The sequence below is a fragment of the Gymnodraco acuticeps genome, unplaced genomic scaffold (assembly GCF_902827175.1).
Source record: "Gymnodraco acuticeps unplaced genomic scaffold, fGymAcu1.1, whole genome shotgun sequence".
Classification (NCBI taxonomy): Eukaryota; Metazoa; Chordata; class Actinopteri; order Perciformes; family Bathydraconidae; genus Gymnodraco; species Gymnodraco acuticeps.
Window position 1 is genome coordinate 122,151 of NW_022990517.1, and position 15,545 is coordinate 137,695.

Below are 15,545 nucleotides of genomic sequence, written 5' to 3' on the forward strand. Positions count from 1 at the left end.
TCAGAGAGGTTATGGATAACCTCGCATCACTAGCCGTCAACGTAGCACAGATGGGACATCAACTCAACCTGGTCTCAACTCACCTTACTCCGCCTGCTCCTGAGGATCCAGCTCCCCCACAAGAGTTAACACCGGTTCCAGCCCAGCCCGCTTTCCCTTCACGTGAGCCAAATATTCCCACTCCAGAGCGGTACGCTGGTGCCTTAGGGACATGTAAGTCTTTCTTAATGCAGTGTTATCTTGTGTTTGAGCAGCAGCCGTCTACTTATGCTAACGACAGAGCTAAGATTTGTTATATGATAGGTTTACTTACGGGTAGCGCCCTAGCCTGGGCATCAGCTGTATGTGAGAGTCAGTCCAACGTTTGTAATTCTTATCCAGAGTTTGCAGAGGAAATTAAGAAAGTATTCCACCACCCCGTCAGATGTAGGGACGCTACTAAACGCCTCCTCTCTCTGCGACAGGGCTCCCGTAGTGTAGCCGAATACTCAGTGGAATTTAGGACCTTAGCTGCAGAGGCAGGGTGGAATGACACAGCACTTCAAGGGTTTTTTCAAACAGGGCTAACTGATTCTGTCAAGGATGAGTTAGCAGTGAGGGACGAATCAGCTAACTTGGATGAGTTGGTCTCTCTATCCATAAGACTGGATAACTGTTTTAGGAAGCCAGCCGATCTCCTGGGTCACTCCCCTCTCGCCCTGTCTCGTCTCCTCTCACAAGATTCAGGTCAGAAACGTTCCCAAGTCCCAGTGCCCCATCTGAGGTCTTTTCTCCTCCCCTATCTTAAGAGGAACCGATGCAGCTAGGCAGAGCCCGACTCACTCCCCAAGAACGTCTCCGGAGAATAAGAGAAGGACTTTGTGTCTACTGTGCTCACTCCGGTCATTTCGTGGACACATACCCCCAGCGCCAAAAAGATGCTCGCCAGTAAAGGTGGGGATACTGGTGAGCAAGGCTGTTTCTTCCTCAACCCCCCAGACCCGCAAGCCACTTGAAGCCACACTGTTGTTAAACCAACAGTCTCTCTCTCTGCCTGCCCTAGTGGACTCTGGGGCTGATGAGAGCTTTTTGGATGCCCAACTGGTTGCCTCAGCCGGCATCGCAACTCAACCTCTGACAGCTCCTCTCAATGCTCGAGGTCTGAATGGGAAGCTCCTGGCACATGTTACTCATGTCACTGAACCCCTACATCTCGTCCTGTCTGGTAATCACCATGAAATGATTCAGTTCCATGTCATATCCTCCCCTCACCAGTGTTGGGCAAGTTACTTCCAAAATGTAATATATTACTTATTACTGTCTTTTGAAAGTAATAAGTTATATTACTGTCTCTGAAATGTAATGAGTTACACTACTTTTTAGTTGTGGCCCTTAAGGCTACTCACAACTTTTATTACATGGCTTAGTTGAATACTCGATTCTGATTGTAAATTCTTAACATGTGACACGTTGTTAATACAGTACAGACCACTGTCAAGGACTATAATGAAGGTTGCTAAGGAGGATCAAGAAAGAGAAAGGAAAAGAGGTTAAAAGACGGAGCGCTGGACGTCAGATAAATCACCAGAAGAAGGCAGAGAGGAAGTAAACACTAACAGGACACGGAATGGGCTCTGTATTTTGTTTAGTATATGGCCGTGTACAGGCCCGGTTCCGGAACAAAATGACTCGGGGTGCATCTGAGATTACAGGGGGCGCAGCAGTAGTAGGTTTACGTGAGCAATAGTGGCCGGCAACAGCAATGAAAAGTAGCATTGATTGTCCCCAATGAACAGATTATGGCATTTGTTATGTTTTGAAACCAAGCAAGTGAGAACATTTCAAGTTCGTTAAAAGTGCAATCCTGAAATACAAAAGCTTCAAAACTGTACTGATAAAACAAATGAGAACATATTGTAAATCAAGGCAAATATTATTTGAACCATGCTCATGGTTTGAAATGGCAAACATTGAAAAGCAAAAGTATTATTAAAACCATGTAGGCCTACTAAACATCACCTTGGTCCCTATACTCTCGGAAGAGAATATTTACTGTGCTTGAAAACTGGTATCACATCATCATGTGAGGTTGACTTTGTGACCTGGAGAACATTTCAGCTGCAACATTAGCTTGTTGATAAGCTTGGGATATGAAATCTTTTTGTAGCCATTTGTGGTAAAGGCATCTGTGCCAGAGCCGTATAATAGAAGAGTTACGACAACGGAAGTCCAAAAACGGTTATCGTCACGTGGTTCATGTAGACGAGGATCGTTCCCCGGAAGTTCATGGCGGGCAATGTGAATGCACTGATAACAGGAGATAGAACTACGATTTTTGGTAATTATTAGTGAATAAAGGTTTTGATTTGCAATATTTATACAACAAATCGATATGTGTATGTATTTACATCAATATGTTTTAAAAAATAAAATAGAATTTGCTAATATTAAGTGATAATATTAGGATTAGTGTGAACAACTAGTTTACATGGTAGGCTAACAGTGCCTTGGTTAAAGAGCCTGTTGCTGTTTATTTATAGCTTTGAATTCTTTAAAACCAATATTATCTTCTTAAACTTGTATGGTAGTCAGGAGCATCACTTTCTAATGTTTATTGATATATTTAGAGGGAGGGGATCTAAAGTAATGCTTTAAAATTCAGATTAGATTAATGTCTACCATTTTCTTAAATTCATGGTAGTTTCAGTAATCCCATGGTAATTGAGGACACAAGTTATCTAAATGACTAATGTCATCTTTATGGCTTTCAGAAAGGACAGGAGACCGACAGGTGACTATCAAAGGACTAGCAGCAGCAGCATGATGATGATGATGTTAAATGTGTTGTTTTAGGAACATCCATTGCAAATACATGGAATTCAATAAACATTAAATAGCATATCATGGAGTTTGTCTGTGCCTTTTCCTCCGTGTTGTCCTGGTTTGCTGTGCTGCCTCCTAGTCGCCACCATGGTTTGCTGTGCTGCCTGGGGATGCTCAAATCGCTCCGAGAAAGGAGTACGAATGTACGGCTTCCCCACTGACACAGAGCGGAGGAAAAAATGACTGGCTCAAGTCAGCAGGAGCAATTTCACGACCAACAGCAACAAAATATGTGAGGTAATTATATACAAACACTGCATTTGCACTTTTTCACAAAACGAAAACCACACCATTGGGAAAGTTTAATGTTTTGTTTAATACAAAAAAACAGGGAAAGGCTTGAAAAACACAGAGTTGAGACTCAGGGTGCAGGGTGAGGGTCTCAGTGCAGGTATTCAGGCTCCATTGAATCCCCCTCTGGTTCTTGTGCTGAAAGAGGGATAAACAGACAGGAGAAAGGGTTATACACACCTATATAGCACACCTATTGGATGGGAAATTGCCTTGGGGAGATAAGGTGTGGTCTTTGTTCCCAACTGAAGTTATGGAACTTTATTATTTGTGAATTTAATAAAGTATGACAAATGGCATCAGTAACAGATGTGATATGAATTTCTATAAAGTTGTCTCACATTCTTGGTCATATTTTATATACAGTATGTAATGAGTATAACATGTCCAGTAAGTATAAAGTGTTTCCTAATTCAACCACTATGGAATATGTATGTGGGCAGACAAGATTCAGACACAGTTGTTCTGTGTGTGAAGTAACCTCAAGTCACTCCGCAGGCACATTTTGATGCAGACCAGTTTGTCAAGACAAAAAAGGGCAAGACTAGGCTGAGAGCAGAGGCTATACCCACCATCTTCGTGCATCGCCCTGTGGTCAAAAAGAGAAGGGCCCCTGCACCACGATTCACCCCGGGACCTGTATCTACAAAGCCCATAGCTCATGATCACAGCTATAGTGTGAAAGGTGACACAGGTATAATAAGTATGAACTCTTAGTAACAAAAGTAATATTTCTTATTTTTAAGTGGTATAATATTTTAAATGTTCGAACATTTACAGTGCCATGTCTTCTACTTACATTAGTCTCAAAGATTGAGGGAAGAAGGGATGAGGAGACTGAGAGAAAGGAAAGTGAGGGTGAAGAAAGAGAGGACATGGCTAGTGAGGAGAGACAGGGAGGGCGGACACCACCCACTCAGCCAGCAGCCAGTCAGCATACGAGGGAACCAGCAGCCACTCAGCATACGAGGGAACCAGCAGCCAGTCAGCATACGAGGGAACCAGCAGCCATTCAAACAGATCTATTACAACAATTAAAGAGAAAATTAAAGAGCCAAGAAGGAATCACCAAAAAAGCAAAGGCTGCACTAAGAAAAATCAGGAAGGAAAATGCAGCTCTCAAGAAAACAATGAAAATTAGGGACAAGAAATATAAGAAAACGTTTTCAAAAGACCAACTGAAGGCATTAGGCAGACTCACCACAAAGGGGATGAAATGGAGCAATGAGACAATTAAGAAGGCTTTAAAAATTCGCTTTGCGAGCGGACCAACGGGTTACAAAACTCTGCAGGAATTGAAGATTCCCCTTCCAGGAATAAGGACACTGCAAAGAAGGATGCAATGTGTTAAGTTTGAGCCTGGTGTGTTGACAGAGGTCTTTGATTTCCTAAAATTGAAGGCAGATAAATTGACAGACCTTGAAAGGGAGTGTGTGTTGACCTTGGATGAAATGGCAATCACACCAAGTGTGGAGTTAGACATGATTACAGGCAAACTGTACGGTGATGTGACTTTACCAGGTCACACAGGGGTGGCAACACATGCTTGTGTGTTTATGTTGGCTGGAAACACAACACGGTGGAAGCAAGTAGTGGCATATCATTACACTGGCAATTCTACCAATGGAGCAGAGTACAGGCCAATCATTATTGAGATAATACAGAGGGCAGCATCCATAGGGCTACATGTGCTTGATGTCACCACCGACATGGGTAGCCCTAACCGAGCCATGTGGAAATCCTTTGGGGTGGACCAAAATAAAACATCGGTGCCACATCCAGCAAAACCAGACAGGCAGCTCTATTTCATGCCCGATATCCCACATCTGGTAAAAAATTTAAAAAGTGCCCTTGTCCGTGGGCAGGTCTTCATAATTCCTGAGGATGTTGTTAACAGAGAGAACCTCCCCTCTAACGAGGTTTCTGTGGTCCCCATTAAGGACTTATTGACCTTTCAGGAAGGGATGGCCTTAAAAATAGCTCCCCATCTTTCAGCTGCAGCCATCGAGCCAAGTCACTTTGATAAGATGAAGGTTGGTCTTGCTCTAAATGTGTTCAGTAAGGCTACAAGTGCTGGGCTGAAATACATGGTGCAGCAAGAAAACCGCCCTCTGTCATACCTGACGACAGCGTGGTTCATGGAGCAGGTTCATCGTTGGTTTGATCTGATGTCATCTCGCCATCCAATTACAGCCCTGAGCAGGCTCAAGATGGAGGAGTACCAAAAGGCCATCACCTTCCTCCAGAACATCGTCCATCTGTTTCGTGGGATAAAGATAGGTCAAAAGGGAGGTTGGAAGCCTGTTCAAACAGGGGTGATAATGGCAACAACATCCATTTTGGCCATACAAGAGGAGATGCTTACACAAGGACACAGGTTTGTGTTAACGTCAAGGTTCACACAAGACTGCCTTGAAAATACATTCAGCTGTGTGAGGTCTAAAAATCCTGTCCCAACTCCAGTGGAATTCCATCATGCACTGAGAATCATATCTGTGGGGCAGTTCCTCACCACCATCAGCTCTGGGAGCTACCAGGAAGACCACAGTAGCTTTTTGGCAGACTTCCTGGACACAGGGGAGCCAAAAATCACTCCATCAGTCAGAGTAGAACAGCTGATGGCGGTGAACAGAGCAGCAGCACCTGACCTCACAAAAACTGAGAAATGTATTCTCTTCCATCTTGCAGGCTACATCGTCCACAAAATCATCAAGTTTGCCAGCATCTGTGAAAAATGCAAAATTGCAACAGAGCACCATGATGAGAGTCCTTCTGGTGACAACAGCTTGTTAGTGGACTTGAAAGACTTCAAGGCAGGTGCTCTTTGTCGTCCCTCCCAAGAAGCCTTTGACTTCATTCACCAAATTGAGGAACTATTTAGGACCAAGACTGGTTCCTCCCTCATGCAGCTCCCCAACGCAGTGGGTGTCTTGGAGAAAGAAGCTCAGGCCCTCTCCAGCAGGCTTCCGTCATGCTGTGGAGTACAACAAAAACTCGTAAAAAGATTTATACGGCTGAGGCTGAGAATTGAGGCAAAACAAATCAGAAATGACAGAAAAAAAATTAAATTAAAAGATGGCCATTTTGGAAGCAAGAGCCAATCCAAAAAGGTGAAAAGGAACAACAGCAGCCAAACTACCACATCCAGCAACCCCCAAACAGATCCACAGCTGCAATCATTTCCATTAGCCGTTGCAATGGAAATATTTGGACTAAACATTGCTCTTCCACCTGCCAGCACCCAGCTAACATCACTGCCCCTCCACCCGTAACATCACTGCCCCTCCACCCGTAACATCACTGCCCCTCCACCTGCCAACATCACTACCCTCCACCTGCCAGCACCCAGCCAGAGGAGAGCAAACAACAAAAACAAGCAAGGTGTCCCGTCATGTACCTGGAAGTTTGGGTTGGCAAAATGGAGTAAGAGAGGGACTTGAAAAACCTTGGTGGCTCTCTACTCCTGTTGTTACAGTTGTCTTGGTTACAGCTCTCACGTGTTTTTTTGTTGCCATTTCCACATCTTTAGAAAATATGAAATAAAAAATTGAAGTGAAATCAACCTCTTCTCTGGAGAACAAACTTTGATTTCTCTGTCTTGTGAGTTTGCAGTCTTGCTCCTCCACCTGTAACATCACTGCCCCTCCACCTGCCATACAGTAGGTTACTAACAAGATTACTTATATAATACAGTGATAGAATACATGTTTAGTATGCTTACTTATATAAAACAGTAGTATTAAACTTACCTTGTGTTTTCACACTCACTTAAGTCCCTCTCCCTTTGCCATCAATCCAAAATCAGCTGAGCTGCAACATTATACAGGCAGGTAATAATCAACATAATCACAAGGACACAATATGGCTCTGCTAAAAACACTCACTCTTACACGCACCAAAGTTATATTTATCTAATATTTAACTCCCTCCACCCCCGCATACAATCCCGTTTAGAAGCCCCTCTTCTCTAATTCAACAACGTTGGACCAAATGACATTAAGAGAACGGAATTTACAATTAAAAGGTTGTTCAACGTCTGTTGCTAACTTGCTTCGGTATCCTAGCTTGATCTGTTTTCTGTAAACGTTCCCTAAATCAGTAGATTTAGGGATAATCCACTGACATCCTTTAATACACATGTTCAATTGAATCAGATGTACTGATAATATCCGCAATATAAATCTTTAAACTTCTTCTTACCTTTAAAAGTCCGTAACGAACGGTTATTATGCTGCAACTCTACCGCTCTGCTAGCCTTGGCGCTAACTTCCGGGGAACGAATGAGAGGCTCCACGATCCGCCATTGCTGTAAAAAAGTGGTCCATTGGAGTGAACGGAGATGTCATAACTCTTCTATTATACGGCTCTGATCTGTGCTATTGTATGCATTATTTTTGACCCAACATTTCTACAGGCATGGCAGAATATGGCACTATTTTCACATGAATATTCTAGCCATTGTCTATTTTTATACCACAAAATGACCGCCTAACCCCACTGTACAGGCGGGTACTTTTTTAGATATACCTGGGCAGGCTCTGTTTTGCCGTGGTATCCTGGCACCTGCGGGCCGCAGAGGGGCGGCGTAGTTTCGGGCGGCGGCGAGTCAGGCGGCGAGTAAGCTCGTGTCCACAACGGAGGGTAACGTGATGTCCCCATCTGACCTGTTGCTACTGTCTGCAGTAGATGCAGGGGCGGATCTACTGGGGTGGCAACTGCCACCCTAAACAATAGCCTTGCCACCCCAGCTGCCACCCCAGTTGGCATCTTTGTTTTGAAAGAAAAGTTGTGGCTCATCGGACATTTATGAGAGAAAGTATCTAATGTCCGAGTGCAAGTGAATGCAGCACAAGATGCACGTCATGTAACCCCTCCCCCGGTCCTGGCGCGAGAGTGGAAATATGATTGGTGGCGAATTCACTTGAATGGGGGAACGGCGCAAAACGAGAAGCCTTTCGGACCCAAGCACTGAAGGAATGAGGTAGTTGCGGTCTACAATGACAGAGAAGAGAATGTCAAGTTTGGCTGTACTCAGCATTGAATCAAAACGCACTACGGCTGTTGATCTTAATAAGTTTGTGAGGCGTTTTTCTGAACAAAATAGTAATCGCCGCATTCAGCTGTAATAGACATGCCAACTTGATGCTCTGCTCACGGATGAGTCGATGAGAATAACAAACTGTTAAGATGATGACCTTGTATGCGTGTATATATTTTTTTCTTTGAGGGGGTCTGCCCCCAAAAAACAGTTTTAAGTCCTGAGAAAGTAAAATAAGACGGTGTGTAAAACTACACTGCCCAGCCAACAGAAAGTAACCACTTTGATTTAACTAGGCCAGTAGGTAAGGACCTTCCACTGGATAATAACTGCAGCGATGTTTTAGCTGAATACAAGTTTTTTTAACCCTAACTGATGCAGTTAGTCACTTCTTTAATGTTTGTTCTTTCTGATGTAAAGTCAAGGTTGTAACTGTATATCAATAATGATATAATTACTTGTTTTTCAAATTTGAAGGAGGGTGAGCAAGCATCTTGATGAACATTCATCATTAACTCCTCCAAAAAATATAGTTTATTCAATAATAAATGAATATGTGAATCATAACAGTTCTTCACTATATCTGTAAAGCGACTTTGAGCACCTGTAAAAACGCGAACAAATTAAATCTATTATTATTTATTAACAGTGATTGACAGCTGATAGGAATAATATGATTGTTAATAGTATCATATTCATTCAGACAAACATCGATGAGACAGTTAATTAATGTACTTATTGCAGCAGTCTGCATAGATTTGGTACCCCTGCTGGTCTAAGAGTGAGACAAACTCATTCAGTTATTGTTCAGTTAAAATTCATTAAATTACGTCTGCCACCTTATATGTAAGGCTTTACTGATGTGCCACAATAATATCACCTATGTGATTGAGTTAAAATATTAATATTGTGGCTTTCCAAGTTAACATTGATTGTAGGGGTGTAACGGTTCACAAACATTTCGGTTCGGTACGTACCTCGTTTTTAGGTCACGGTTCGGTTCGTTACGTTTTCGGTACAGCAGAAAAAATTATCACAAAACATTACATTTTTTTTTTTACATTATTGTAACGTTCACAAGGTGAGTCGGAAACAGGTTTCTCGTTATTAGGCTTTAATAACTCTTGTTTGACAACAGATGATCACATGTACATGTACACTTGTGGGTTCAACCTCACACTACCCTAACTCCTACGCCTACACATATATATATAGCAGTGTCTACGTCACAACTCCCCGCCCTCCCCCGTCCGCTCCCCCAACCACAGGCCCGCACCTCAACCAGCATCACTGTGCAGCTCTATGATTGGCAGAGAGACGGGGGATGCTTGAGTGACACCCTGGACATCCTATGCAGGGTCGCAACACTACCCCCCCACTACAAAGTTCCTCGCCCACGAGGAACAAATAAACACAGCACAACAGTACATCTACACACTGTACTTTGACTAGGAAGGTCTGGGTGGACTACCATCCCTTCCAGTGAGACCAGGGCGCATTCTTGCCCTCTACAGGAACTGAGGGGTCTCACTATAACTTTACTACCACACAACGTCTCTGAAGCGACCCGGGGGTCGTGTCTGCCTTCTCGGCAGGGGGACTGGGGTCAGGAGGACCGGGGTTGCCGGATCTGGCCCAGGCGGCAAAAAAATGGGGGGACTCTCAGTCCCTGATGGGGGACTGCTGCTCTGTTCGCCGGGGGGCCTGAGTGGGGATGTCGAGGGGACGGCTGTGGGCCCCGATGTTCCTTGGGTCTGTGGGGAAGCGACTCCTCTGTACGGAGCCAACCTGTCTCTGTGGAGCACCACTTTTCTCCCCTTTGGTGGCAGCTGCACCCTGTAGACCACTTCCCCCACCCTCTCCAGTACTCTGTAGGGACCAACCCACTGACTGTCCAGTTTTGGGCACCGGCCTTTCTTTCGTTGTGGGCTGTAGACCCAAACCAGCTCCCCGGCCCGGAAATGCTGCCCTCTGGTCCTGGTGTCATAGTTCCGCTTCTGTCCACCTCGTCCAGTCTCAGCTCCATCTCCTTCAGTTCGCCTCCGAGTCTGAACCTCACAGAGTCCAGGGTCTGCTCCGCCTCTGCCTTCATCGAGGCCTCTCTGTGTTGGGCGTTCTGCTCCATGGTACTCCTCTCCGCTATAGCTATGCTTGCCTGCTTCTGGGACTCATCCAGCTGAGATTTACAGGTATCCAACTCTGCATCTGTCCTTTTCAGGTCTTCTAGAGTTTTCAAAGTCTCCAGTTGGGATTGTTCTAGCTTATTCTGGAGCTCGTTGTAACCTTGCTGCAGCGCCTTAGCGTCTCTACCCATCTCGCTGATCCTCTCCTGGTACTTGATGCAGTCCCTCTGCAGCTGCCGGACCTCCAGCTGCTTCTCCCTCAGCAGCTCCTCCTGCTTACCAGACTCTGCTTCTGCTCTCTCTCTCTGTGCTTGCCTCATGTCCTCCTCCAGCCTGGCGGCCCGGTTGCTCTCGCTCTGTGCCTCAGCCTCCAACTCGGCCCGCTCCCTCGCCAACCGCTCCACCTCCCGCTGCAGCTCGGCCAAGTGCTCCCGGTTGTCCGCCGCCTCCTGCTGGTAGTCTGCGATGCTGCCGTTGAGCTGGGACAGCTGGTTCGTCAGACGCTCCTCCAGGTTGTCCTTCTCGGCTTCCAGGCTCCTGAGTAGCTCTTTGAACTGCGCCTCCCTCTTGGCACCCTCCTCCACCAGGCTCCTTTCTCTCTCTTTGCCCTCTTGGAGGCACTTCTCCAGAGAGGCCACAAGTTTCTCCTTTTCTTTACTCTCCTGGAGATCTCGCTCAAGAGAGGCCAGCTCCGCTTTGAGTCTAGCCTCCTGTTGCTGCCGCAGTTCCCTCTCTGCCTTGACAGCTGCTTCCATCTCCCTCATTTTCTCCTCTAATAAAACTTGAACACTTTCAGTCATTTCAGTAACCCATACAGGCTTCTCCTCCTCTCTGCAGCTCCTCACAGCCGGTGGTACCGGCCCTCCGTTGCTCCTCGCCGCTACACTCCACACAATCTCTCTCTCCACAGCCATCTCCAAGGCCGCCTGCAGGGACTGTGGATGCTGCAGCTGTACCCCAACCCTCAAGTCCGCAGGGAGGAGAGCCCTGATGAATTGATCACGTGCCAGCTCACTCTGCACTCCGGGTGGCATGTGTGCATATGCCCGCCGCGTCAGGCTCTCCACGTCGTTAGCCAACGCACGCAGCGTCTCTCCAGACTTCTTACAGCGGTTACTCAATTCGTTCCGGAGCAGCTCTGGCGGGAAACACTGTCCAAACCGCCTCTTCAAAGCCCCCGCTAACGCTTCATAGCTGTGTTGGTCCTCAAGGCTAAGTAGTAGCAGACATGAAAGAGCCTCGTCTGTGAGGCACAAAGCTAGCTGTAGTGCTTTAGTCTCTATTGACCACCCCCCAGCATGTGCAAGTAGTTCAAATTGGGCATGGAAAGCCTCCCAGTCTGCCTTACCCGAGTATTTGGGTGTTTTCACGGACGCGGCGGCTGCTACTGGTTGATGGGCGCCGCCATTGTTGTTTACATCCAGCTTGGAAATGGCGCGAAATGCCGCTGAAGACCGCCACATTCCCGCGTCTCTAGCCATCTTCACCGCTGACTCTCTCAGGCGCTCTCTCGCCTCCCGTGCACTCCTGAACTCCCCACTCATGTCCTTCGACCACCCGCATGCTCCATCTTCCTCTCCATCACTACTTTCTTGCTTCACTCCCATCTTGCTGAACTTTTCCATCTCCGCTAGCTTACCGGCTAGCTCCGTGACGCAGTTACGAACTCCCGTCAGGATAGACGTCCTCCGTTCGAAAAGTCACTTCTGACACCAATGTAACGTTCACAAGGTGAGTCGGAAACAGGCTTCTCGTTATTAGGCTTTAATAACTCTTGTTTGACAACAGATGATCACATGTACATGTACACTTGTGGGTTCAACCTCACACTACCCTAACTCCTACCCCTACACATATATATATAGCAGTGTCTACGTCACAACCCCCTGCCCTCCCCCGTCCGCTCCCCCAACCACAGGCCCGCACCTCAACCAGCATCACTGTGCAGCTCTATGATTGGCAGAGAGACGGGGGATGCCTGAGTGACACCCTGGACATCCTATGCAAGGTCGCTACATTATTATTAAACTGTGACTAATATATTCAAATAAATACAAAATATAGTAAAATAAACATTAAGGTGCAGCATTTCGATGAACTGAAATAATCTGTATTTGAACTGTACTAAGTACCTAAGCAGCCAGCTTGACATTAGGACTTGCTTGTCATTGTATTTTCATGTTGTTTAAAGAAAGATGAACTTGTCCACATTGCTTGCTGAAATGGCAGATCTGCTGGCACTAACAATGTCTCCTGCTGTGGAGAACACCCTCTCGCTAGGGCAGTGGTTCTCAAGTTTTTTTTCTGCCTTTGGAGAAAAAAAAAAGTCGGGCCCCCCCAACACAAATAGTCAGGCTCAGTGGCGGCGCCAGAGATTTATTTTGGGGGTGCTGTGGGGTAGCTTGACGTTTCATAGAGGGTGCTCAAACATTTAGGGTTTCCCATTAATGTACCAGGCGCTACAGTGGAATTTTCTACTGCAACAATCCCCACGCAAATACACAGTGTACCCGTGACTGTTACAATGAAGGCTCGACAATCAGCTCACGGCCGCATATAGGTGTAAGCAGGGGTAAAGTGCTATTTTTATAGGTGGTGTGTGGATCTCACATAGGGGGGTCCGGGGGCAAGCTCTCCCAGGAAGAATTTTAAATATTGAAGTTAAAAGCATCAATCTGGTGCACTTTGAGAGCAAAATTAAGAGATCTATGGATACATCTCTCAACACCCATTTGAAACAGAATTGTAAACAGATTTACTATTTCTTTATGGATATTTTACAAATCACTCCCCTTTAATGTCATATAGTATTTCATACCTGTTTTTAATTGATTCTCTTATTTTTTTATAACTATAATGATCATATAAATGTGTGCCTTGGAAATAATTGTTTACATTAATGGTGACCAAAACGTTTGAGACCCACTGAGATCACACTGAGAGAGTCCTTTAGCTCACTGAGTCTCTCAGTCTGACAGGAGAGGACTCTCCTCCACTTTGTTGTTGAAAAAACTCCTTATATCCGTTAGCGTAGCTCGCTAGCACCAGAAGCTAACAACAACAATCTCCGGTGCGCTCTCTCGCTCGCGCACACACACAAAATGGATTGTTCCACACACACACACACACACACACACACACACACACACACACACACACACACACACACACACACACCACACACACACACACACACACACACACACACACACACACACACACACACACACACACACACACACACACACACACACACACACACACACACACACACACAGCCGAGCCTTAATGAAACACAGAGACCCAGACGTAATAGTACTGTATCATATTATTTTCAATCAATAATTGTTCAAAATATGATTTTTTTTTTTTTTTAAATCTTTATTTTTTTTTTTTTATAACCATTTTCCCCCCTGGTCTCTCGCGCCCCCCCTGTCATGCCTCTGCGCCCCCCACTTTGAGAACCACTGCGCTAGGGACAGTGGTAGCAAATACAGCCAGGTAGCGCTTTGCTAACATGGCAACATAAGGATATTTGGCGTTTGTAATAGCTTTGGCTTGGTCTGAACTTTCTGCGAGTGGTGGAGGCTTAAATGCTAGTGGGAGTTGGTTTTGCACTTCAGTCTTTTTTCTTTTGGTACCGGTGATATTCACATTCGGGTGATGCCTTTTCAAATGAGTGTGATGTATTGCCAGCCGCGTAACCAATGTTAGTTGAACAATGCCGACAAACAGCTTTGGTTCGGTCCACCTGTCTTTGTCCGTCATCCTTGTACGTAACTGCAAAACCAAAATGTTCCCAAACCGGAGACTTCAATGATGCTGGAGGATTTTCAGCTCAACTTTATCTGCGTTCGCCATTTCGACGCATCCCTGTGACCAGCTCTCATAGTATGCCTCTCGTCCAATGAAATGACTTGGTCGCTCTATGATATATACCTGAGATTACTTCCAGAAAGTTGTTCATGTTCTCAATTTTTTACGTTTAACGCTATATTCGTTCGGTACACACGTGTACCGAACCGAAGGGCCCGTACCGAATAATTTCAGTACGTGTACCGTTACACCCCTAATTGATTGATATGATTGCGATTTAAATCAGCATATACTTCTGTCAGGGTATGCCACCCCTCAAAATCTTCTGCCACCCTCTTGCCACCCCATGAATATTTGTCTAGATCCGCCCCTGAGTAGATGCAGTGTTGCTGGCATTTAGTGATGGTTGCTTTAACCATTTTCATATAAATGATTATCCACAGATGTGTGTCACTGCTGTGGAAGCACTTTGGAAATGATGCGCGCACAGCGGAGCAGGTCACGCGCACCTGACACAATTTGTTGTTTGTATTTTTCGCTCCGTTCTCTTTTTTGAGTAGAGGTTGCATAACATTCAACTGCCCCGAAGATCCCAACGCGAAGCCTGAAGGGTAAACACACCAGGTCCACTAATCTACCCGCACAATTAGTCTCTGGTGTGGGAATGTCTCGCTATGTTAGTACATTCTTAAAAACAAAACACCATTTAATTTCGAGTTAAAATGTGTTGTAACTGCATTACTGAGCATTGTAACGGGTAATATATTACTCACATTTCATTAGTAATATGTTACATTACTTCGTTAAAGCAAAAAGTTATATATTACTGTAACTCCGTTACTTTTAACGCGTTACACCGAACACTGCCCCTCACACACCCCTAGTTCTGGGCCAGCCATGGTTAAGACTGCACAACCCCCACATAGATTGGTCGGAGAATCAAGTAAGGAGTTGGAGTTCCTTTTGTCACTCTTCATGCCTGCGGTCTGCAATTCCCCCAGCAGAGGCCGGTATTCCCCCAGTTCAGCAGGAGCCACTCAACTTGTCCGCTGTCCCTCCGGTTTATCATAGCCTGGCAGAGGTTTTCAGCAAGCAGCGAGCCCTTTTTCTGCCCCTTCATCGCCCTTACGACTGCACAATAGATCTTCTTTCTGGGGCATCCCTCCCATCCAGTCGCCTGTTTAACTTGTCTCTAACTGAGCGTGAAGCCATGGAGACATACATCAAAGACTCACTCGTTGCTGGCATTATAAGACCCTCTTCTTCCCCCGTCGGAGCAGGCTTCTTCTTTTTATCCAAGAAAGACCGCTCCCTGCGCCCCTGCATTGACTACCGGGGCCTTAACAACATCACCATCAAGAACAAGTATCCACTGCCCCTCATCAATTCAGCCTTCGAACCCCTACAGAAGGCCA